Genomic DNA, 26,120 nt, shown 5'->3' with positions numbered 1-26,120 from the left:
GGTTTTCGATGGGAGGAAAATGCTAAACGTTTAATTAAATGCATTGCGTTCATATTTTGGGCTCATCTGATTTTTTTGTAGTATAGGCCTAGCCTTTATTATGATTTTAGTATCAAAATGATTAATACATGCACGCACAATTATCTGTGAACTTGATAAATGTTGCAGATATGTTTTACTATGCACAAACAAATGCCTTTAAACTTATGTGTGCAAAATTCAGAATTAAATGAATGTGCATCAATAGAGGTCTACTATAGCAATTAAATAAGCGCATTTAGTTTCATATTTGTTAAAATATTATAATGTTTTTTTTTACATGTTGATTATGAAAAGTGAACACAGCACGAGTAAGATAGGATGCGCAACATATGGGTCAGACATGATTTTGACCACTTTATTAAGTTTTGTTTTGCCTTTCTTTAAAGTGAATTTCGTTTTGTATAAATTGTATCTTAATTTTAATACATTTTTCATCAACCAATTGCCTGGATTTAATAAATAAGAAGCAAATATAGCAGACAATATAATTGTCTGCTATAGGCGCCGGCGCAGTCACTCGCACTGCACGCGAACTGGAGCGCACCTCATCATAAAGTTAAACTCAGTGTATGCCTCACAGAAATATATCTATAGAAAGCTTGAAATGTCTTTAAACGAAAAAAATCTAAACGAAAAGTAATAGACCATTCAGTAATAGTTAAAGTTAAAATTGTTCAGTAATTCAGTAAAAGTAATAGTTTTCACGATCGTGAAGTTAAAGCGTCCTTTCGAGCTATTAGACTGCTTGATAAGAACTGCTTGATTTTTTTTCCAACAATATCTTTATTTTCAAACATAATAACATTACATAAACTCAAAAAAACAAAAAACAAACTCTTGCCCCACAACCCACAGAACTTTGTCCATCAGACTATCCAAAACATGACCTCATAACACAAATAACTAATACAAATGAATAACTAAAAACAAAGGAAACATAAATATACAATAAAATAGTAAAACAAATGCTACATAAAAATTATAAATAAATAAATAAATAGACTAATTAAAAAAAAAGATATATAAATAAAAATAATTATTTAATGGAGAGAATAAGTACAAAACCTACAATGCACAGTTCTCTTTCATAGGTTCACTCAACGCTGCGGAAAGCGCAGTGGGATATCCTCTGGATGTGCCGATTGCCTGAAGCCCTATAGAATCACGCCAATTCATTGGCTGATGGTGCTCGCGCAAAGCTGGCTCCGCCCCGACGCTCTTACGTCGTAGCATGATGAACGCGCGCGCGCCATCTTCTCCTCAGATTTCTCTGCCTTCACGAAGCGGTCACATCTCGCCCTTCGTTCGGTTTTTCTGAGCCCGAATTCTTCAAATTCAACTTCAGCTTTCGTCTCGACACTTCAGCGACTGGTATAAGTGGAACTCTGTTCTCCTTACAGTGAAGTGTCATGGATTATCGACGCTGCTCTCCGCCATGCGTTCGTTTTATCTCGAACGACGACCCTCACAGTAAGTGTGTTAAATGTATGGGTTTTTCGCATGCGCGTGAGGCTGTATTAGGATTGTCGAAATGTAAATTTTGTGACAATCTCCTTCTCAAAACCCTCCGCTCTAGACTCGCGGTTTTTGAGAAGGAGTCATTCGTTCCCCCCCGTCGCGCTCCCGAGACTGCTGAGGCCTCTCGTGGATCCGCGGCCTGGGGCTCGGATGTTGAGCTCGAGGATATTGAGTATGAGCAGACGGGCCTCGCCCTTTCTCTCCCTCCCTCTCCCGAGCACGCACGCGGCGCGGTTGAATTCGCGCATGATTATTTATGCCCCAGCCCGGGAGCCCGCGAATCGGTTTCTTTCGGTCTGGATGACGTGATTTACACTGCAGCCTCCGACTCCGAGGATTTCGGGCCTGCTTTGGCTGATGACGTTATCCCGCCTAGCGGCCAGGACGCGCGGCCTACTCCGGCCTACACTGAGCTTATTGACGTGCTGTCGCGCGCTACAGAGAAGCTCTCTATTGACTGGCCTGATGAGCCCCGCGAGTCTCAATCGTCCAAACTCGACGAGAGGTTCCTACGTGGCCCTAATTCTAGGCCAGAGCGAAGAAAGCTGCCCTTTTTCAGCGATCTGCATCACGAGATCTCCAGATCCTGGAAGCAGCCTTTCTCCGCACGCCTAACTAATGCGGCAGCCGCTGACTTCACCAACCTTGTGGGTTTTGTGGAGCAGGGTTATTCCGCTATTCCAGCGGTCGAGGACACGCTGGCTAACCACCTCGCCCCGTCGTCTGCACCGTCCTGGAAGGCGCGTCCCCTTCTTCCTTCCAAGGCTTGTAGGACTACTTCCTCCCTTATTGGGAAGTCTTACATGGCGGCTGGTCAAGCAGGCATGGCCCTGCATACCATGGCCATCCTTCAAGCCTACCAAGCGGACGTCTTGAAGGACATGGATGAAGGAGAGGGACTGACGCCCGAAGCTGTCAAAGAGCTTCGCAAAGCCACAGATCTGGCCCTAAGAGCCACCAAACACACTGCTCGGGCTGTTGGTCGCTCTATGGCGGGCTCGGTTGCTGCAGAGCGCCACCTCTGGTTGAATCTCACGGAGATCCGAGACAAGGATAAGAGTTTCCTCCTGGATGCCCCTATCTCCCTCTCAGGTCTTTTCGGGGAGGCGGTCAACACGGTGGTTGAGAAGTTCCGCGCCGCTAAGTCTCAGTCGGCCGCGTTCAGGCAGTTTATGCCCAGGAGGGTCAGAGGGCCAAGAGACTCCAACCCTTCCCCTTCTCAAACCCGATAACCCTTCCCCTTCTCAAACCCGATAACGCTCTGCTCATAGGGCTGAATTCCCTACTAGCAGGAGTGACCCGGCTCACCACCCTCCAACTATGGTCTGGGGAGCCCGAGGTCGTCCATTTCCCCGCCAGCGCCCTCACAAGCGCCTTCAGCTGAAGCGGTCCAACAAATCGGCCGCTCCAGCCTCCTCGAGCCGTTCCTGACCCGCAGGTCAGAAGGAGGAGAGCCTCACCAGATCTACGAGGTTGGGACAGACCGCGCAAGCGTTTCTGCCCTCCTCCACCCGGCTCTCCTCATCCAACCTTGTCACCTTCGCCACCCAGCGTGTTTCGAAGTGCAGGTCCTGTTTCACTCTCTTCACCCAGTCCGGCGCAGGAGGAAGGAGACGCGTCTTGCTTTCTCCCCCGCTCCCGGTGCAAGTTACACCCGCCAATCGCTTCCTCGGAGGCACAGTTCGTTTTCCTCTGGAGCAGGCGGACCCAGTTACTTCTATCCAGGTGGTGGTACCCCCCAGTACGTGTCAGGACGCCAAGCGCTCTCCTCCACGGTCATCCGCGCCTCCCCATGGGAACCAGCGCGACACCCTACCTCAGGTATGTCCCTTGCACTGCAACACTCCTCTCCCTCTATCACATTTCGTTCAAGAATGGGAGCGTTTACCAGGGGTATCGCCTTGGATCCTTCGCACAGTTCGGCTCGGCTACACGCTTCAGTTTTGTCGCAACCCCCCCTGCTTCAACGGGGTCTTTCCTACTGTAGTCGACAGCGCCGCTCAGGCTTCTGTACTACAGCAGGAGATTTCATCCCTTCTGCTGAAGGGGGCGATAGAAGAGATTCCTTCGGGGGAAGTCGAACAGGGCTTCTACAGCCGTTACTTCCTGGTCAAGAAGAAGGGGGGCGGCCTGCGGCCGATACTAGATCTTCGCCGGTTGAATTTCTCTCTTTACAAGGGAAAATTCAAAATGTTGACGCTGAAGGCCATCATATCTCATATCCGGCTGGGGGACTGGTTCTTGACGGTAGACCTCAAGGATGCTTATTTCCACATCCAGGTCGTACGGCGACACAGGAAGTTCCTCAGGTTCGCCTTTGGAGAAAAAGCGTACCAGTACAGGGTCCTCCCCTTTGGCCTCGCTCTAGCGCCAAGGACGTTCACAAAGTGTATGGATACTGCTCTGGCCCCGCTGCGGCTCCAGGGCATCCATATACTCAACTACCTGGACGATTGGCTCCTTTTAGCCCACTCCAGAGAGTTGGTGACTCACCACAGGGACATTGTCCTCCGTCATATTCAGTCTCTCGGTTTGAGGTTGAATACGGAGAAGAGCGTTCTTACTCCAGCTCAGAACACGGTTTTCTTGGGGGTACGCATGGACTCCGTTCTTATGCAGGCCCGTTTGGCTCCTGCACGGATTTCCAGTCTGGTGACATGTCTGTCCCGTTTTGCACTAGGCCAGCATGTTTCCGTGAGCACCTGCCGCAGACTTCTGGGCCTTATGGCCGCGGCCTCCCCTGTGCTACCTCTGGGGCTACTCCACATGAGACCTTTTCTGTGGTGGATGAAGCTCTCAGGGGCTCGGCCCACGGGGCCAGCCCTTCGCCTATTGAAGGTGTCGCGCAGTTGCTTTCGCGCCCTGTCAATCTGGCGGGACCCCCTCTTCCTTCAGAAAGGAGTCGGTATGGGTGCGGTATTCCGTCGCCAGATGGTTACGACGGATGCCTCTCTGACCGGATGGGGAGCGGTTTTCGAGGGCAGGCCAGCGTGTGGGGTTTGGACTGGCGAGACCCTCTCGTGGCACATAAACAGCTTAGAGCTGAGGGCTGTCTTCCTGGCTCTTTGCCACTTTCTCCCTTTCCTCGAAGGACACCATGTCATTGTCAGAACGGACAATATGGCAGTAGTGTCCCATGTAAACAGACAGGGGGGTTCACGATCGCGCACCCTAGACAGGCATGCGCGTCACCTTCTCCTGTGGTCCCAGGACAAGTTCCTCTCTCTGAGAGCAGTTCATGTCCCAGGGATTCTGAACCTCGCAGCAGATTTTCTGTCAAGGCAGAAGCTCAGGTCTGGGGAATGGATGTTGAACCGCCAGACGGTGGCCCTGATCTGGGAGGTGTTCGGGAAAGCGGAAGTGGACCTCTTTGCATCTCAGGAGTCGTCCCAATGCCCGCTTTGGTTCTCTCTGAGCCCTCCAGCTCCGTTGGGGATAGATGCGTTCGCCCACCCTTGGCCGATGCAGAAACTCTATGCCTTCCCACCCATCAAGCTGATCCAGGCGGTTCTGTCCAGAGTGAGGGAGAGCGGAGTCCGCCTCCTTCTGGTAGCCCCATTCTGGCCGTCCCAGCCATGGTTTTCGGAGCTGATCCCTCTGTTGGAATCCTCCCCCTGGGAGATACCGGTCAGGGAGGACCTGCTTTCCCAGCTTCAGGGCAGGATATGGCATCCTCGCCCCGACATTTGGAAGCTGTACGTTTGGCCTATCAGAGGCCGTTACCTTTAAGCTTTGATCTCCCAACCGACGTTCAGGAGACCATTGCGAATGCTAGAGCCCCTTCGACGAGGAGGCTATATTCCTCCAAGTGGAGGGTGTTCGAGGCATGGTGCTTAGCACATGATAGGAACCCAGTTAGCTGCCCAGTAGGCACAGTGCTGGAATTCCTGCAGGAAAAGTTTGCTTCCGGAGCGGCCGCTACCACTCTCAGAGTATATGTCACAGCTATTGCCGCTCATAGAGAATCAGATGAGATTCCCTTGGGGAAACTGAAGTTAGTTTCGGCCTTCATGCGTGGGGTTAGGCGCCTAAAACCGTCTCGCCCCCCTAGTGTTCCCTCGTGGGACCTGTCAGTTGTCCTGGAGGGTTTGTCAGAGGCTCCCTTCGAGCCCTTGGAGTCAGCCCCTGAGCGGATTCTGACTCTTAAGGTTGCTCTTTTGTTAGCTTTATCTTCACTAAAGCGGATGGGGGATTAGCAGGCTCTCTCTATTAGTGAGTGATGCTTGGACTTCGCTCCTGGCCTGGTTAGGGTTACCTTGAGGCCGAGGTCGGGGTATGTACCCAAGGTTCTTTCCACGGCGTTCCGCTCTCAGGTTGTTAACCTTAACGCTTTCCACCCTCCTCCTTTTGCCTCTGAGGAAGAAAGGAAACTTAACTTGCTCTGCCCGGTCCGTTCTTTGAAGTTGTATGTAGATCGCTCAGGCGGTTGGAGGAAATCAAACCAGCTCTTGGTATGTTTTGGTGCTGGCCGCCGCGGGCTTGCAGCATCAAAGCAGAGGATTTCCCACTGGGTAACGGACGCTATTTCGCTGGCTTACGAGGTGCGTGGTTTGCCTTCACCTCTTAGCATCAGAGCACATTCCACCAGAAGTGTGGCTTCCTCTCAAGCTCTCTTTAGAGGGGCCCTCTTGGAAGACATTTGTGTGGCGGCAGGTTGGTCCTCTCCGCACACCTTTGTGAGGTTCTATAATTTAGATCTTGACATGACTCCAGGTTCCCAGGTTCTATCTGCTTGAACCTATCATGGTTGTTATTATTATTTGGTCTGGTACCAGTTATGGCAGCGCTTAGCTTGGCGAGTTTGGTATTTCGTTCCCACTGCGCTTTCCGCAGCGTTGAGTGAACCTATGAAAGAGAACGTCTCTGGTTACTTACGTAACCTATGTTCTCTGAATAGGGAACGAGACGCTGCGTTCGCTGCCAAGCTCCTCGCGCTGCCGACAGTTTATCTTTTCGGCAGAGAAATCTGAGGAGAAGATGGCGCGCGCGCGTTCATCATGCTACGACGTAAGAGCGTCGGGGCGGAGCCAGCTTTGCGCGAGCGCAATCAGCCAATGAATTGGCGTGATTCTATAGGGCTTCAGGCAATCGGCACATCCAGCGGATATCCCACTGCGCTTTTCGCAGCGTCTCGTTCCCTATTCAGAGAACATAGGTTACGTAAGTAACCAGAGACGTTCTCATCAGTGTGCACTACACATGAATTAGTAAACATTTTCCAAGTGAACAGCAGGTTACTTATGGATCGTCCCCAGACATCTCCACCAAACGAGATAAGTCTTTATTAGCCAGAAAGTTACTAAAGGGGCCCCAGATGCTATCAAAAATTGGTAACTTTCCTCTGATTGCATACGTGATCTTTTCTAAGGGCAGCGTTGCTATTAATTCTGAAAGCCATCTGCCTATCCTTGGTCTAGCCACCTCTTTCATGGAAATAGCAATAACTCTTTTGGCCAGCAACAAACCTGTATCTAAAAATATTTTATGCTTCTTTCTTATGTTACAGTTAGCTGGAAAACTACCCAATAGAAACATTTGGGGTTCTAAATGTAATTTTATCTCTAAAATTTCCTCAATACACTGTTTCACTTCTCCCCAAAATTCTTTTATTTGAGAACATTGCCACAAACAATGGAAGATCGTGCCCTTCTCCTTGTCACATTTTATGCAAACATCCGGTATGTCGTTATTAAATTTGTTAAGTTTAACTGGGGTCATATAAGAACGCATTAACCAGTTGTACTGCAAAAGTTTTAAACGTGAGTTCACAGTTTGTCTTTGTGCCTTGATACACGCCCTTTCCCACTCCTCAATGGAGATATTCTCCTCTAGGTCCTCTCTCCAGGACTCAAGTTTATGTACTGATGATTCTGAGGATTCACCAACCAGTTCATTATATATTTTGGAAATCACGCCCCCTCCCTGGCAGTCCCTCACCATCATTTCTTCAAACTTTGATAAGCTAGGAATGGACAAGGACTGATTTTGTTGAGTTCTAATAAAATCTCTCAGTTGTAAATATCTGAAAAACTGGCTGGGAGCTATGTCATGCTTGACAACAATTTCGTCAAAAGACATCAGATGTGTATCGTCAGGTCTATAAAGATCTCCTATTTTTTGTAACCCCTGATCAGCCCAAATTTTAAACCCCCCCTCCTGGGGGGAAGAGATCATTCCCCATATCGGACTAAATATTGAGAGCGAGTCAGCTACTTGGAGATATTTCTTGACCTGTTGCCACACGCTAATCATATTTTTAGCCATAGGATTCTTGGTGATATTTTTAAGTTTCTTAAACTTAGCTGAGTACAGGTAAATGGGCAAAGGCAACTTCAATGTATCTTGGGTATTTGTAAACTATTTAAAAATGCTTTAAGTTCAGAATTGACATTAATCATTTCGGAACTATAAAGACCCTCATAAAATGTCTTGAAGGTTTCATTTATCTCTGTTGGATCTACAATGGGTTCCCCTTGATCGCTCAGCAGTGAGATTATAACTTTTTCGCTCTGTAGCTGCTTAAGACGCCAAGCAAGAACTTTCCCAGGTTTTTCACCCTGATCGTAGAAAGATTGCTTAAGTCGCAACAGACTGGCCACAGCTCTTGATGCAGATAATTCATTATATTGTGCTCTAAGCAGCAATAGCGTTTGATGAGATTCTGTTGACCTTGTTTGATAATATTCATTTTCCATTTCCGTAATATTTGTCTCTAAATTTTTTGCCTTTTCAAAAGTCGATCTAGCTTTAGAGCTTGTGATGCTAATTATTTGACCTCTAATATAAGCCTTAAAAGCCTCACATCTTGTACTTGCTGAAGTTTCTGTTGTATTAGTTTCAAAATAGAACCCGATTTGTTCATCCAGAAAAGAGACAAAGCCGGGGTCAGTCAGCCACTTTTGTTTGCAACGCCAAATCCTAGCATCGTTAACTAGCTTTGAGTCTTGATATACCAATGAATTGGGAGCATGATCTGAAATTAGGATAGCATCATAAGTACATTCCTTGATTTTGTGCCTTAACTCTGCAGATATCAAGAAGAAATCAATTCTTGAATAGGACTTGTGTGGAGTAACACGAAAACTTTAAATCGTCAGGATTTTCTTCCCTCCAGATATCTATTAGATTCAATTCTTTCATAAAGTGATATATAGTTACCCTGCTACGACTGTGAGAATCTACCACTCCAGAGCTCCTATCCTTTGCCGGATCTAATGCGCAATTAAAATCGCCCGCCACCACACATTTACCAGGAAGATTGGAAAAGAAAAAAAGTTTTGAAAAAAGTTGGGATCATCTATATTTGGTGCATAGATGTTCGCCAAGATAATTTGCTCTTTTAGTATAATTCCTTGAATAATAAGGTATCGTCCAAATTTGTCGTTGATAACCTTATTCACCTGGAGTGGTATTGACTCATGCACCAAAATAGTGACACCCCTAGCCTGAGAGTTAAACGATGCAGAAAAAACCTTGCCTCTCCATTTCCTCCTGATTCTCAAATCCTCGTTGTATACATCAGGTGTGTTTCTTGAAGAAACACAATATTAGACTGCATTAACTTTATCCTGTTCATGACTTGTTTAGTTTTCTTAAGTTTTCGTAACCCCCTGCAGTTCCATGATGTAATTTTAATTTTTATCTCACTAGACATTTTGCATAGTTTGTATAGTTGTACTCCCCAAACCTTTAAGATGCTTGTAAAAAATAAAAAATAAAACAAACAAAAAACTAAAATAAATAATACTACTGATGAACACTATACTCAGACCAACACCCATTTGAGGACACTTAGCCTGAAACCCTCCCCTTATAATCTTAAGACTTCTAGATAGCTTTTAACTGTTAACCTGAGGTTAAGACAGTATCACTGGGCTAACAGAAGATAAACAACTAATAACATTAATCTTACGCTCCATGCTACCATAATTGAACATTACAAATTTCTTTCGTAAACCTCCTTTTACCATGAACTAAATCAAATTTAACTCTGTGAAGGCACCATATTGTTCTAATAGAATCCGAACCCAAAAGAAATACGGTAGTATACCATTTAGCAATTAAAGCATAATATATTTAGATAGACACACAAGCCAAGTTAAATGCAGGATACTTATCTCTGTATCCATTCTTGATTGACTGAAACACACGAATATAGTTTAAGACAGAACCAGGCAAAATCATTTAATTTAACAACGATTAGTAATACAGTTAGATTAAAAATTAGAATGAGATTTCAGTCTAAAAGCTCGAAAGAATGCTTCAACTTCACGATCGTGAAAACTATCGATAGTTTGCCAACATACAAGCTATAGCTAGTTATGCATAATATAGTATGCATAGTAAAACATATCTGCAACATTTATCCAGTTCACAGATAATTGTGCGTGCATGTATTAATCATTATGATACTAAAATCATAATAAAGGCTACTACAAAAAAATCAGATGAGCCCAGAATATGAACGCAATGCATTTAATTAAACGTTTAGCATTTTCCTCCCATAGAAAACCATTATAAATAGCAAGATATTATATCGAAATAACAGATATTATGTCGAAAAATAACGACGTGACGTCACATGGGGCGGGGCAATGCGAACCTCTAAACTCCACCTGAGTCCGTTTCGCCCGATGCCTTTTAGTCTGATGCCTCTTTGTCTGAGGCTGTTTTGTCTGATGCCTTTTAGTCTGATGCCTCTTTGTCTGAGGCCGTTTCGTCCGATGCCTTTTTGTCTGAGGCTGTTTTGTCTGATGTCGTTTCGTCCGATGCCTTTATGTCCGATGCCTTTTTGTCTGAGGCTGTTGTCTGATGCCGTTTCGTCCGATGCCTTTTTGTCTGAGGCTGTTTTGTCTGATGTCGTTTCGTCCGATGCCTTTATGTCCGATGCCTTTTTGTCTGAGGCTGTTTAGTCTGATGCCTAATTGTACGAGACCTGACACCTGACATTGTTTTTCCTGAGACCTGAAGCTTTTCAGTCTGAGGCGAGATACCGTTTTGACCAATGACTGAAGCCTTTTAGTCTGAGGCATGATGCCTTGTTTTCATATGTCTGATGTCTGAGGATGTCCTAAAATGTACACCGTAGTTCACTAATTCCTATGGCATATCATATAATGCCAGTTTACACGGAACTTACCACCTAACTTACAATACAGAAAATATAATTAGGCAACTGGCTATTTGCAGGATAGTTAATGGATTTACTAAAAATAAAGCATATTCAGCTTAAACAACACTTCTCAGCACGGTTCAGATGAGGATGAGAATAGGGGTTCCCTTTCGAGGGAACTCGCGATGCGTCAACGACGCTTTGGGAACGCCCCCAGCGTGAATGCGTCTGAGCATCAATGTCAACTAGTCCAAAGGAAAGAATGAGCGTCACGGGCGGGTGACGTCATGACCAGGAAGGGATAAAAGCACATCCGATCCGGTGCAAACCGGCATTAGCTTCTGTGCCTCAGCAAGCGATCTGTACTCTGTCTATTTATTGTTGTCTGTTGCATATATTTGGAAAGAGTTATGGCGAAACAAATGTACAAACAGTGTGATTCTCCCTGCCCGCGTTATTTAACGGGTGGGGACACACACAAGCTTTGTGTCGTTTGTTTGGGAGTGGAGCATGCGGTCATTGTGAGATGCTTCTGCTTCGCATGCTCTGCTCTCGCCTGTCACTCTTTGACGAGAGTGGTCAGGCTCGCGATCCTCAGGGTGCAGGACCCGCTGTTGCCGAGGCAGCACGGAGAATGCATTCCTGGGGATCGCAAAAGGATCTTTCGGAGGGGTTGGAGACGGGTCCGCGGATCTTATCTCCTCCCTTTCCCGAGCGATCCAGTGCTCTCTCTCCGGTCTTGGAAGCCCGCGTCTCTCTCTGGAAAGAGAGACCAATGCTTCAGTGCTCTACCTCCGAGGAGGTAGATGTGCTGGGCATTGAAAGTGACACAATCATGGGGGAAGTGGATTTGCCATCTCTTTCCCTAGCGTATGAGAAATATATATATATATATATATATATATATATATATATATATATATATATATATATATAATAGTTTATATATTATACAGGTCCTTCTAAAAAAATTAGCATATTGTGATAAAGTTCATTATTTTCCATAATGTAATTTTACAAATTAAACTTTCATATATTTTAGATTCATTGCACACCAACTGAACTATTTCAGGTCTTTTATTGTTTTAATACTGATGATTTTGGCATATAGCTCATGAAAACCCAAAATTCCTGTCTCAAAAAATTAGCATATTTCATCCGACCAATAAAAGAAGTGTTTTTAATACAAAAAAAAAAGTCAACCTTCAAATAATTATGTTCAGTTATCCACTCAATAGTCAATACTTGGTCGGGAATCCTTTTGCAGAAATGACTGCTTCAATGCGGCGTGGCATGGAGGCAATCAACCTGTGGCACTGCTGAGGTGTTATGGAGGCCCAGGATGCTTCGATAGCGGCCTTAAGCTCATCCAGAGTGTTGGGTCTTGCGTCTCTCAACTTTCTCTTCACAATATCCCTCAGATTCTCTATGGGGGTTCAGGTCAGGAGAGTTGGCAGGCCAATTGAGCACAGTAATACCATGGTCAGTAAACCATTTACCAGTGGTTTTGGCACTGTGAGCAGGTGCCAGGTCGTGCTGAAAAATGAAATCTTCATCTCCATAAAGCTTTTCAGCAGATGGAAGCCTGAAGTGCTCCAAAATCTCCTGATAGCTAGCTGCATTGACCCTGCCCTTGATAAAACACAGTGCACCAACACCAGCAGCTGACATGGCACCCCAGACCATCACTGACTGTGGGTACTTGACACTGGACTTCAGGCATTTTGGCATTTCCTTCTCCCCAGTCTTCCTCCAGACTCTGGCACCTTGATTTCCGAATGACATGCAAAACTGAGCAACAGTCCAGTGCTGCTTCTCTGTAGCCCAGGTCAGGCGCTTCTGCCGCTGTTTCTGGTTCAAAGTGGCTTGACCTGGGGAATGCGGCACCTGTAGCCCATTTCCTGCACACGCCTGTGCACGGTGGCTCTGGATGTTTCTACTCCAGACTCAGTCCACTGCTTCCGCAGGTCCCCCAAGGTCTGGAATCGGTCCTTCTCCACAATCTTCCTCAGGGTCCGGTCACCTCTTCTCATTGTGCAGCGTTTTTTGCCACACTTTTTCCTTCCCACAGACTTCCCACTGAGGTGCCTTGATACAGCACTCTGGGAAGAGCCTATTTGTTCAGAAATTTCTTTCTGTCTTACCCTCTTGCTTGAGGGTGTCAATGATGACCTTCTGGACAGCAGTCAGTTCGGCAGTCTTACCCATGATTGCGGTTTTGAGTAATGAAACAGGCTGGGAATTTTAAAAGCCTCAGGAATCTTTTGCAAGTGTTTAGAGTTAATTAGTTGATTCAGATGATTAGGTAATAGCTCGTTTAGAGACCCTTTTCATGATATGCTAATGTTTTGAGACAGGAATTTGGGGTTTTCATGAGCTGTATGCCAAAATCATCAGTATTAAAACAATAAAAGACCTGAAATATTTCAGTTGGTGTGCAATGAATCTAAAATATATGAAAGTTTAATTTTTATCATTACATTATGGAAAATAATGAACTTAATCACAATATGCTAATTTTTTTAGAAGGACCTGTATATAAAATATAAAAACATAAATAAATAAAATGAAAAGCTGGTGGAGGTGTTTACTAAGGCTGTAAATAAATTAAATGTTTAATGGCCAGCAGAAATAAGGGGGCGCTCGTCTTAAAAATAAATTAAATGAGCTTCCTTCCCTCAGTTTTTCACCTCCATCACGGGGCCTTCCATTTTTTCCCGATCTGCACAGCGAGCTGTCTAGATCATGGAAAAAGCCTTACCCATTTTGACTTTTAGTCCCCAAGTTCATGTATATTCAGATATTAGGGGGTTAAGAGAGTATGGCTATGGGGCAATACCCCGGGTAGAACAGACGCTTGCAGCTATCTGTCTCCCGGTTCAGTATCGTCCCTGAAGGTGTCGGTTTCTCTCACTAAAGAAACTATTTTTAATCTAGTGGGAAAATCATTTACGGCAGTGGGTCTAGCAGGAGCCTGCTTGCACACAATAGCAGTGCTACAAGCATATCAGGCTGACCTGCTGGGGTATTTGGACAGAAGTGAGGGAGTTTGGCCCGATGGGGTTTGAAAAACTTCGTCGGGCCACAGATTTATCTCTCAGGGATACTAAGGAGACCGCCTGAGCAATTGGGCGGTCAATGGACAGCCCTTGTGGTCACTGTGAGACACCTCTGGCTCATTTTGATGGAAATCATGGAGAAATATGCAAGAGAATCTCTCCCTCGCTTTGTCCAACCCCCTGGGGCTGCTGGGCGTGAGCAGCTCCAGCCGTCTAGTTTCTCATACGCAACACAACAGCCAAAGCCTTCAAAGCTGAAGCCGGATCCGAGGACCGTTCTTCACGCTGAGAAAGCTTCGGCTCAAAAGAAAAGGTCTTGGCGCCACTGGCGTCAGACCGGTGAGGGCAGCCCCAACCGGGGTGGAATGGTGTACACCTCATTATACGGTGCCCTTTCCATCTCGGTGCCCTCAGGGGACCGTTCTGCCAACTCCGCCACCCTTGGTGGCACCCTTCGGGGCGCAGTGGTCTCCAGCGAGCTTCTGGCGCAGCGTCAACTCGACATTGCGTCGGACTCGCGCCCTCTGAGGGGGGTTCGAAAACAGTCAGTTCGGGTGGTTCCTGCCAGTATGCTTCAGGTCCCCGAACTGGCTGTCTTTATTACACCAGAGGCCAGCCTCGAGGGGCTGGTTCCCTTGGTAGATTTTCTGGCAGCGCGGAAGCTACTGCCAAATATATCTCTATGGGTCCTGCAGTTAGTAGTAAGAGGCAGATTTGGTTCTCGTCCTCCAGGCTACAACGGGGTGTTGCTCACGCTAGTGCATTCCGAGCAGGCTCTGGTAATGGAGCAAGAGGTAAAGGCCCTGTTAGCAAAGAAAGCTATAGAGCAGGTGTACTAACCCGACATTGCGTCGGGTCTTTACAGTCGTTATCTCATTGTTCCAAAAAAGGATGGAGAGCTGCGTCACATACTAGATCTTCGTCTGTTGGAGTGTTTTGGTGATGGAACTCAAAAGATGCTGACAGTCAAACAGATCGTGACTCAAATCAGATCCGAGGACTGGTTTGTCACGATAGATCTAAAAGACGCATACTTCCATATCTCCATCCTCCCTCAGCACAGGAGGTTCCTGAGGTTTTCTTTGGGGCAAAGAACACCAGTATCAGGCACTTCCTTTCGGTCTAGATCTATCACCCCGCACATTCACGAAGCGTGTAGACGCAGCTCTGGCCCCGCCAGGCTGCAGTGCATACGCATTCTGAATTGCATAGATGGCTGGCTGATTCTAGCGGAATCAGAACAGTTAGCGGTTCGGCACCGAGGTGTCGTTCTCGCTCATATGCAGATGTTGGGGTTGAGGCTCAATGCCAAGAAGAGTGTGCTTTCTCCAGTACAGAGAACCACTTTCCTTGGTGTGGTATGGGATTCAGTGACGATGCGGGCCACTCTGTCGCCCGTTCGTGTAGCTGCTATCCTAACAGCCACAAAAGAGCTGAGGCTAGGCCAGTCACGCACTGTAAAACAGTTCGAGAGACTGTTGGGTCTTGTAGCAGCAGCGTCCAACGGGATACCTTTTGGCCTGCTGTACATGAGACCTTTACAGTGGTGGCTCAGGACCAGAGGGTTCTCCCCGAGGGGAAACCCACTTCGTATGATCAAGATCACGCGGCGGTGTCTCCGCACCTTGGTTATATGGAGGAAACACTGGTTCTTTACCCAGGGTCCGGTGTTGCGAGCTCTTTGCCATCGAGTTGTGATCTCGACAGATGCTTCCCTCACCGGCTGGGGAGCGGTATTGGAAGGCCGCTCAGCTCAGGGCTTGTGGAGGAGTCATCATCTCTCTTGGCACATGAATTGCCTAGAGATGATGGTCGTCTTCAATGCGTTGAGACATCTCCTCCCAGACCTGAGGGGCCATCATGTGTTGTTCTGGAACAGTGACTGTTAGGCCTCAGGGCAGCAGCGTCCAATGTGATACCCTTTGACCTGCTGTACGTGAGACCTTTACAGTGGTGGCTCAGGACCAGAGGGTTCTCCCTGAGGGGAAACCCACTCCGTACGATTAAGATCACGCGGCAGTATCCCCGCGCCTTGGTTATATGGAGGAAAGTCTGGTTCTTGACCCACAGACAACACGTTGGTGGCCTCTTATTTTGGTCCCTCAGGAAATTACGCTGTCTGAGGGCAGTGTATATTCCAGGGGGGGGCCAGAATATTGGAGCAGACACCCTGTCGAGGCAGGGGCTGAGGCCAGGGGACTCCACCCTGAGGCGGTGGAGCAAATATGGGAGTTTTGCGGCCAGGCAGAAGTGGATTTGTTCTCGTCTCAGCATACGACGCACTGTCCACTCTGGTTATCCCTCACTCAACCAGTCCCCTCGGGGCTGGATTCTATGGTGCAGACGTGGCCGAGGCTACGTCTGTACGCATTTCCCCCTGTTGCTCTGCTTCCAGGAGTTCTGGAGTGAATCCGCCAGGATGGAATAAGCCTATTTAGTAGCACCACCCTGGCCGAGCTGAATTTGGTTTGCGGACCTAATTTTTCTCCTTGACGGACCTCCCTTGGAGGTCCCGATCAGGAGAGACCTTCTGTCTCAGGCAGGGGATGCAATATTGCACCCCCGGCAGGGGATTTGGAAACTGTGGGTTTGGCCTCTGAGGGGGCCCAACTCATAGAGAGTGGTCTCTCAACCGAGGTTGTTGAGACCATTCTAAGCTCCAGAGCTCCCGCTACGAGGAAACTATATTCACTATTTCGAGAGTTTTTCACTTCTTGGTGTTACCAGCGTCAGTGGGATCCGGTTAACTGTTCAGTAAACACAGTATTCGAGTTTCTGCAAGAACGCTTTGTATCAGGTCTATGTCCTTCCCCACTTAAGGTATACGTGGCGGCCATTGCGGCTTTCCACGCCCTGGTGGGTAGTAAATTTTTGGGTCGAGACCCCCTGATCACTCGTTTCCTTCGTGGCACTTTGAGGCTGAGGCCTGCAACTTGCACTAGGGTGCCGGCTTAGGACCTTGCAATAGTTCTAGAAGGCCTATCTGGGGCTCCCTTTGAGCCCTTAGATTTGGTCTCAGAGAAGTTCCTTTCTTTTAAGACTATTTTCTGCTAGCTATTTCATCCCTCTAAGAGTCGAGACCTTCAGGCCTTTTCGGTCTTACCCCAAACATGGTTATGGTCCTAAGGTGCCTACCATTATTCTGAGGCCTATTGTGCTGCAGGTTTCTGTCCTCCCCTGTTTATCGGACCAGGAAGAGCTGAACCTCTTGTGCCCAGTGCGAGCACTGGACACTTATGTTCATCAGACTTCTCTGTCGAGAATTCCAACCTATTGAGCAAATAGATAGTCGAGACTATTCTTCTTGCTTGTGAGTCATCTGGCCAACCATTTGGTGGTCAGGACTCATTCCACTAGGAGTATGGCTTCTAAGCTTTATTATCTGGAGTTCTCTCCAAGACGTTTGTGATGCGGCGGGCTGGTCCTCACCGCTCACTTTCGTGAGGTTTTTACAGCTTGGAACTGGATGCTGCCCCAGGTTCTCAGGTGCTTAGTGCTTAGTTACAACAGACCGACACTCAGGTACTTGGAATTCTGGCGTTTTGGGTATTCTCGTTCCCAAAGCGTCGTTGACGCATCGCGAGTTCCCTCGAAAGGGAACGTCTCAGGTTACGACTGTAACCATAGTTCCCTGAGAAAGGGAACGAGACGATGCGTCACCCTGCCATACTTCCTGCATCCCTGTGATCGGCTTGCTTCGGCAATTTTCGAAGCTAATGCCGGTTTGCACTGGATGTGCTTTTATCCCTTCCTGGTCATGGCGTCACCCGCCCGTGACGCTCATTCTTTCCATTGGACTAGTTGACATTGATGCTCAGACGCATTCACGCTGGGGGCGTTCCCAAAGCGTCGTTGACGCATCAAAACATTTCAGGATTTTTCTCCACACAATGGACTTCAAACAACATGTTTAAGTCCAAATCAATGCAGTTTAAAAGGGTTTTGAAGTGCTTCAAAGGGCTGTGCACATTCCCAGCTGAGGAATAGGGTATTACCTAGCGAAAAATAAAAATAAACCTAAAAAATAGATGATAGATGACGTGATGCGTGACGTTTCCACCGCGATGTCGTAATGCCTGGCGCGTCGCAGACGGCACAAGACGTAAAAAGTCTTTTTTTTTTTTTTGAAAATGAACGATCGTTTCGCTAGATAATACCCCATTCCTCAACTGGGATCGTGCAGAGCCTTTTAAGCACTTCAAAGCCTTTTGAAACTGCACTGATTTGGACTTCAACATGTTGGTTGCGCATGAAGTCCATTCGTGTGGAGAAAAATCCTGAAATGTTTTCCTCAAAAAACTTAATTTATTTTCCACTGAAGAAAGAAAGACATGAACATCTTGGATGGCATTGGGGTGAGTAAATTATCAGGAAATTTTCATTTTGAGGTGAACTAATTCTTTAATATTCGCTTTTTTATAATACAATTCTTATTTCTGTTTTAATTAAAATGTCACGAATGCTGAAGTATCAGAAACGAGAACATCCGAATAGCAGTTTTTGTTGTGTGCCGATCTGTTCTGTGTCGGGGGAAATTAACTATGGGGTAAGGAGGCACACCACTGTCTTACATACCTTCATAATCATGAGTAAATGAGGAGGCGTAAAACTTAAATCCTTTATCTAACAGAGTACTCAGGGCTCTGGACGTTTGTTTGGCAATACGGTATACATCTGAAATGGATAGAATGGGTAGCTCCTGTAAACACCGGCTATAAATGTCGCCATTACTGTGATGTGTTTACCTCAGTAGCTGACGACCGGAAGTAGTTATACCCGTTTTTGTAGGGAACACCAGTGGTGACTGTCGATATTCTAGAACTAAAACCTTTTAAATGAATATGCTGACTGCGTCCAGAGAGATGTGACCTAAACCAAGACAGAGCAGTGCCAGTAATACCAATGGAAGCTAACCTGTCAAGAAGTATCTGGTGTGAGACAGTATCAAAGGCAGCGCTCAAGTCTAGAAGGACAAGAATGGTTAAAAGCCCAGAGTCAGCTGCCAACAGTAGATCATTAGTTATTCTGAAAAGAGCAGTCTCAGTGCTGTGGTGTGGACGAAATCCAGATTGGAATTGTTAATACAAGTTATTATTGGAGAGATGTTCATGAATTTGAATTGCAATACACTTTTCCACTACCTTAGAGATAAATGGTAAATTTGAAATGGGACGAAAATTGTCAAAATTAAAAGGATCACACCCTGGTTTCTTAAGTATGGGTGTAATAATAGAAGATTTAAGAGATGGAGATACAAAACCAGAACCAAGTGAAGCGTGAACAATTTTAGTAATCAATGGCAAAAGGGCTGGTAAACAAGCTTTCACTAAAGGAGTTGGTAGAGGGTCTAACTGACAAGTCGAAGATTTAGATTTACCTATCAGACCCACAATCTCTGAAGTAGTTGGTAGTGTAAAGGTAGAGAAAGCAGAGTGGAGAGGTACGTGAGTGATAGGCTGACAGGAGTCATTATGGAGAGTACCAGTAAGTAATTGCTGATGTACATTTTCAACCTTAGATGTAAAAAAAGTCAAAAGGCGATCACATAAGTAGGGCTGGGTACCGAGTTCGGTACTTTTTAGGTACCGACCGAATTGCCTCGATACTACCGAGTATCGAAACATGTCTTGTTTTTCGGTACCAAATTTCGGTACCTAAGTGGTTAATCTTGTCAACGTCAGTGAAACAATAAGCATGCAGCATGATTGGCTGTGGCGGAAAAACACTAGCGCGGCTGCCCAGAGACGCGGCTCGTCACACGTGAGTCTGTAGTGTGTGTAAGCGTCCCAACCCAGATAGATAGAAAATATGTGGAAATGATCCAAAGTGTACCTATGTGCCAGACTCGATGCCAGAAAGCACGCGATGCAATATTTTCGACAAGATAATTGCCGCCAAGACCAGTAACACGGTAAATCTGATAAGACACTTATGGTGTGTTCACACCGAATGCGAATAGAGCATCAAATACGCGTCTATCGCGTCTAGTTAGACGCTTGAATCTTCCGCTCGAGTTCAAATTTTTCAACTTGCGCGGAAGACGTTCGCGGCAAACACGTCGCCCAATTCGCGTCATTCGAGACGCCTGGCGCGAATGATGCGTCTATTCGCGTCTTTGCATTGACTATGTATGTAATCTACTCGCACAAATAATTCAATTCGCAAACACTTGTTCATTAATAAACAATTAAAATATCTCCTTGCTATTGTTTCCACATCCATAAGGCTACTTTCGCCAGTGCTTTGCGGCAAGCTTCACGTGCTAAGCGCGAGGCATAGGCTATTTTCCGCCCCCCAGTAGCCTATATTTAATTTAATTCACATTTATTTATATAGCATTTTTCACAATACATATCGTTTCAAAGCAGCTTTACAGAAAATGCATGCGTCTAAATTACAATTTAGAGTGATCTGTTATCAGAGGTGACAGTGTAATGCATTTCAATTAATTTTCATTCAGTTTCAAGTTAAGGCAGTAACAATGAGCTCATTGAAGTAAATAATACATGTTGTTAAATGATTAGGAAACATAGAAAACTTTAGCATGGGTGCTTTTTTACATACTCAAAATATGAGTGTAAAAAAAGTCAACAAACTAAAAAAAAAAAAAATAGGTAATATTATATTGTTAAAATTGGTATCGAAAAAATTATCGTTCAGGAACCGGTATCGAAGTCAAGGTATCGGTATCGGTATCGAACATTTTGTTACGATACCCAGCCCTATCGATCAGCACTCAGTGATGGTAAAGTGACAATTGAGTATTGCCCCACTGAAGAAATGGTGGCTGATGTTATGACTAAATCAGTGACAAAGTTTAAACTTGAAAAGTTCAAAAGTTTTATGTTTGGCGTATAAATGCAGCACAAGAGAAATACAAGACTGTTTATGTGTTATGTTGTTATAATGGTAATCTACACGGTATGAGAACAAGTGGGGGTGTTAAAGTTTCTAATGTGTGCCCTCATACTGCTCACGTGTGTCACGTGTATGTGATCTGCTATCCATAAATGGGTATATGCTAATAAAAAAGATGTTCCGGTCCAACAGAATGCTGAGTGATGTCTGTGTGTTTTTCCTCCATATAATTTACTAAGATAACCGGTTATAATTCACGAAAATGGCTGCGCCAACAGTAATTCTATAGCTGTAACTGTGAAATATGTCGAGTCTTATATGCTCAGTTAGGGGCTGTCATAATAATTGGATCAAAAGGAGAGAACAATTGAACCAACGCTGTTACGACCATAATGTAAAGCGATCGGAGTGTTGTGGTGCACTCTACGATTTACACCCACCACCTAAAGATGAGGAGCACCTGAGGCAATGGCGGAAGGCGCTAAACTTGAAGTGCCCACCCAAGCGCGCTTATGTGTGTTCTTACCATTTTGTGGACGGGAAGCCGACTGACGAACACCCTTACCCCGAGAAATGGCTCGGCTACGATGTTCCGGTAAAGAAGTCCTGCCGAGTGCTGAACAAGTTGTCAGATTCAGGTAAGCTAACTTAACTTACCTAACGTTAACTGTTAACTTGTTAGCTATGTGTTACCTAACGTTGATTCGTGAAGTCCGTTCTATCAATACATTTAAGATCAGTAACGAGTCGTTAACAAAATACAATGAATCTTGCATGATTACCATAGCCCACCTATATATCATATTTCGTTTACTTTGTGGTATGGACATAAGGGTCTGAAATAAAGAATGAATGAATGAATGAATGAATGAATGAATGAATATTCATGATATTACAATATAGTATGGTACAGTCTTGCAATAGCTCACATTATTCCTTTAAGGAGGCCAGCTAACGTTAGCTCATTCTCATTTAGATATTGATATTGACCTACGGTGAGTTAGGAGATTGTGTGTATACTGTCTCGTTTTTAATGCATCTCTCTTTTTCACACTATTCTAAGTATGAGTGCCATCATAAATAAATTATCATGATCTATTTTAAGTACTAATGTAAAAATGTTTATGGTTATATATTATTTCCATAGATGCATCGATGAGCGTCAGTGATGCAGTGGACAACTGTGAGGAGGATCTCAGCCACATGCCCCAGACCTGTGATGCAGAAACACAATGGGAGGATCCATCTGTCTCTGACCACAACTACACTACAATATCTCAACTCAACCTGAAGCCACCTACATCTGAAATTGGAACACAATGTGTTGAGCCTGCGCCATTGTACATAACTCTGCTGAGAAACGACCACCTTTGTCAGCTCTAAACAGGGTTGACATTGGATGCATTCCATTCAGTTACCGAGCACCTTACCAGTTCATACACCAACAGCTTTCAGCTACATACTTGGGATCAGCTCTTGATGACTCTGATGAAGCTGCGTCTTAATTTATTGCAGGGTGATCTTGCTGAAAGGTTTTGTGTTTCTCAGTCCATTCTAAGCAAGGTGATTTCGTGTTGGCTTGACATCATGGAGGAGAAGATGAGGTGTTACATACCATGGCTTCCCAGGGAGACAATGCCTCAGTGTTTTAGAGAGCAATTTCCAAAAACAACATGTGTGATCGACTGTTCAGAGACACCCCTTCAAAAGCCACGCAACATTGACTCGAGAGGTGAGTTCTACAGCCATTACTACGGCCAGAACACCATCAAATATCTGGTCTCCATTGCACCATGTGGACTGATCATGTTCATCTCACCAGCGTATGGAGGAAGATGCAGTGATAAATTCATAACTGCAAATTCAGGGTTCCTGGAATACCTTCGTCCAGGCGATGAAGTAATGGCAGACAGAGGCTTCACTATAACCGATCTCCTCTATGAAAGGAAGGTGAAACTTGTCCTTCCAGCATTCACAAAGAGAGGCATGCAACTCTCTGAAGAAGACACCACCAACACTAGGCGCATCGCAGAGATGGGGACTCGAGTTTGAGACTCGGACTCGAGTGCGACTTAAGTCCCACACACAGTGACTTCAGACTCGACTTGAGACTCGTCCTCGAAAGACTTCAGACTCGACTCGGACTCGAGCTGCGGGACTCGTGAACAATGTTTATTTTTAGGAAACGTCTGATGAGCTCGCTGTTATCCCCCTCCCTCCGTTACCTATAACCTGCCTACGTAACCACGTAGTACGTGGCCTATTGCTGGCAGCGCGCGCGCGACCACACATGAGAGGATAACAAACAAAAAGTTCGACTGCAACGGCCGCTGCTGTGCCATTCATCGTTAGCTTTAGGTTCAAAAACTTCAAACAAGACGCGCTCAAAAGAAGTGCTCAATGCAAAATATGCAGTATCACGATAAAAGATTCTGGCTCAACTACATCTAATTTTATCAGGCGTCTGAAAACGCACCCTGATAGGTGAGTAAACATGTTTAGCTCAGCATTGACCATCTACCGTTAGCTTGCTTATTGCTTTAGCTACCTAACGTTACGGGAGGTTAACTCCGATTGTCTTCCTTATGAAATATGAATGAGCGTTTGTTTTATTGCCAAACTTGTGGTGGTCGATTAACGTAACGTTAATCATTTACGTGCCGCTGGCTGCCCGTTGTCTACAAACAGGTTACAGGATTATTGTTGTTTATGTAACGTTACAGTTTCATTTAGTTATAACGTTACACTGGTTTGAGAGTCTGGGATGTGTTGACTTACAGTATATAAGCTATGATTAGTTGCATAGGCAGTGCAGCCAGAAGAAGCCAGACATGTTTTGTGGCCCATACCTAGTGTGTTAAGAGAAGGTTAACCAGTCTGATCTCACCCTTTGGATTTTTTTATTTCTAAACATTTTGTTCTTAACAAGTTACATGCCATAAGTTGGTCAGTTGCTTCACATTTACACTAAAGATTTTGAGCATTTGAATGTTTTGGAAGTGCACTGTAGTGTTAAAAATTTCATTTGGATGCAATAGTTTATTTGCATTTAGCTACACTGATGTTTTGCACTAAATAGGAGTGTGTCAATTTTAGTGTTGTGAGTTATATCATTTTCTATATTTGGTCTTATGTCTTGGTATGTTCAAGCTACAAGGCAAAATAAAGAAATTAACTAAAAGTAAAGCATTCTTGGTGTTTTTGTCATGTTGCAATAGCCTGTTTACACTGATTATATACCAAAATCAAAGCTGATACTGTATGCTAATAGATAAAGGAGTCATAATAACATATGGTACCACTTTATTTTGATAGTCCACTTTATACATTCGACTAACTATAAGTAACTTTGCAGCTGCATGTCAATTAACTCTCATTAGAGTATTAGTTGGCTTAATGTCTGCTAATTATGTATTATAATATCTTATTTTTTGGTTCCCCAACAGATATTCTACTGACTATAAGTAACTTGGCAACTACAAGTCAACTTGTTCTCCAAACCCGAACCCACATTATAACCTGACAGTCTACTACAGTCTACTAATACTCTGATGAGAGTTAGTTGACATGTAGTTGAAAATGTACATGGTTAGCCTACCAAATTTACCTTTACATTTGCATATTCAGTGCATGCATATTTTTTTTCCTAGCATATTTTACCAATTCCAAACCAGATCAATCTTAATAATTAGCATTCATTTTTTATTTAATTATTTTTAAGTGACATAAAATTGTTCATAAAGACTGGAAGTAAAAAACGCCTTTCATTCAAACGTGCATTAAGAAAACCTGATTAATAATTATGCACATCTAAAATACACAATTAATAGTATTTAAGATTGATGTGGTTTGGAATTGGTCAAATGTGCCATCAGAAAAATCAAATTGCATAATAATTATGCATGCACTGTACTTACCTGGACTCCATTCACTTACCTTACTCCAATGTACAATTAAGAGATTTGACAAGATACTTAGCCTGCCGATGGTCATCAGCTGTCAGATGTCACAAACACATGTTAATAAACTTAAATATATACATTCATAACATTCTTATGTTAACAACACAAACGTTGCAAGATATTATCATAATAATAAATACTAATAATGTATGTGATAGTCTTACCTTCCATAATATAGAGGCTGCGTGGCTACAGAGCCGGCCCCAGACTGCGCTCAGCAGGGGGGCATTTATTTTCAATGGGTGGGCACATAGGTATGGGGACTTTTTTTCGGGTATCCGATATCCTATATTTATTATTGCTACTGCCTTTTCTGTAAAGCTATTACAATGAAGTGATGCAACCCATACAATAAACATATAAACCATTACACGTTGCAAGCATAGACTGTAAAAAAATATGGACGTAGTGTCCGTGACGTCACCCGTAGGTTTCTGAAGAGCGTTTTTGAAGCCTAAAGTGGGCGGGGCCGGCCGTCGCCATCTTGGCAGCGCGTCACCTCTCGTCACTACCGGATAACAGAAAATGGGCAAAGAGGCGGGTCGTGGGTGGAGCAGAGGTGCTAATGCTATATGCTACTGGCCTCGCGCTAAAGTGACAGCTGATTGAAGAATTAAAGCCAATAGTTAAAGTTCATTTTTTTGCCTTTCGAAATATTATAATAGTTAAATGACGTAACTAAAAGTGAGACTATTTACTTTACTGTTTTTTCAACTTTATTAATCCCAAAAGGGGAAATTAGTTAAGAGCATGTAGGCTATTCAACAGTACATAACACAGATCACACACATTTCTCACAACATACAAGCAGTCAACTATGTGTATCGTCGTGATGCATTATTATTCTGCTAGTTAAAAATGTATTATCATGCAGACAGTTACTTACAGTATTGCTCTGAGCTTGTGCGTGTGACAGTGATTCATACACATGCATGTCAGTCAGCATGGCATCGCACGTCAAGTTCAAGTTCGTAAAAGAGCTTTATTCAGTCTGATATCATCTGATTTGGGCCGCCTCTCAATATCTCAGATGGGTTAAACCAGCTTTTAAACCAGCAATTAAAGATTTTACCTCAGAAGTTCAAGTAAATGCACTAGAAATCCGCGCTCATTTAAGTGTGCATGGACGAAGAGAAAGCTCTGACACCAGCAGGATTTCATCTGACGGTACTTTTTATTTTACACTACAAAGTTAAATAAGCATATCTGTTCCGTGAGAGCAACAGTACCGCATAATGAGTGTGGTCTCTATATCTACAGACGTTTTTAAATCTAAACTCAAAAAAGCAATGAAATTGTCAGACATCCAGATTAGTGCATGCAAGGAAAACAACTGGAAATACAGCGCTGGTTGTTCTCTCCATCCTCGACAACGACGGAATCCAACGGCGTGCATGGGCGAAGGTATAATACGTGTATTAAATTGTATGAAATAATCCCGAAAAAAGCACAAACACAGCTGAGGGTGACGCTAACACACAGCAGACAAACGACTAGCAGTGAAAGCAGCGGCAATCCACCTGTCACTCAAGAGGCCACGCCCTTAATTATGCAGAACTTTAAGGCTTA

The 26,120-nt window shown here is 44.7% G+C and overlaps 1 pseudogene; it reads right to left on the bottom strand.

Moving 5' to 3' along the window:
* Positions 1 to 26,120, bottom strand: part of LOC130088393 (uncharacterized) — a 539,769-nt pseudogene that overhangs the window by 114,752 nt on the left and 398,897 nt on the right.

The sequence above is a fragment of the Rhinichthys klamathensis genome, unplaced genomic scaffold (assembly GCF_029890125.1).
Source record: "Rhinichthys klamathensis goyatoka isolate OS25496 unplaced genomic scaffold, OSU_Roscu_1.1 h1tg000119l_1, whole genome shotgun sequence".
Taxonomy (NCBI): domain Eukaryota; kingdom Metazoa; phylum Chordata; class Actinopteri; order Cypriniformes; family Leuciscidae; genus Rhinichthys; species Rhinichthys klamathensis.
This window is presented reverse-complemented; position numbering and strand designations above follow the sequence as displayed.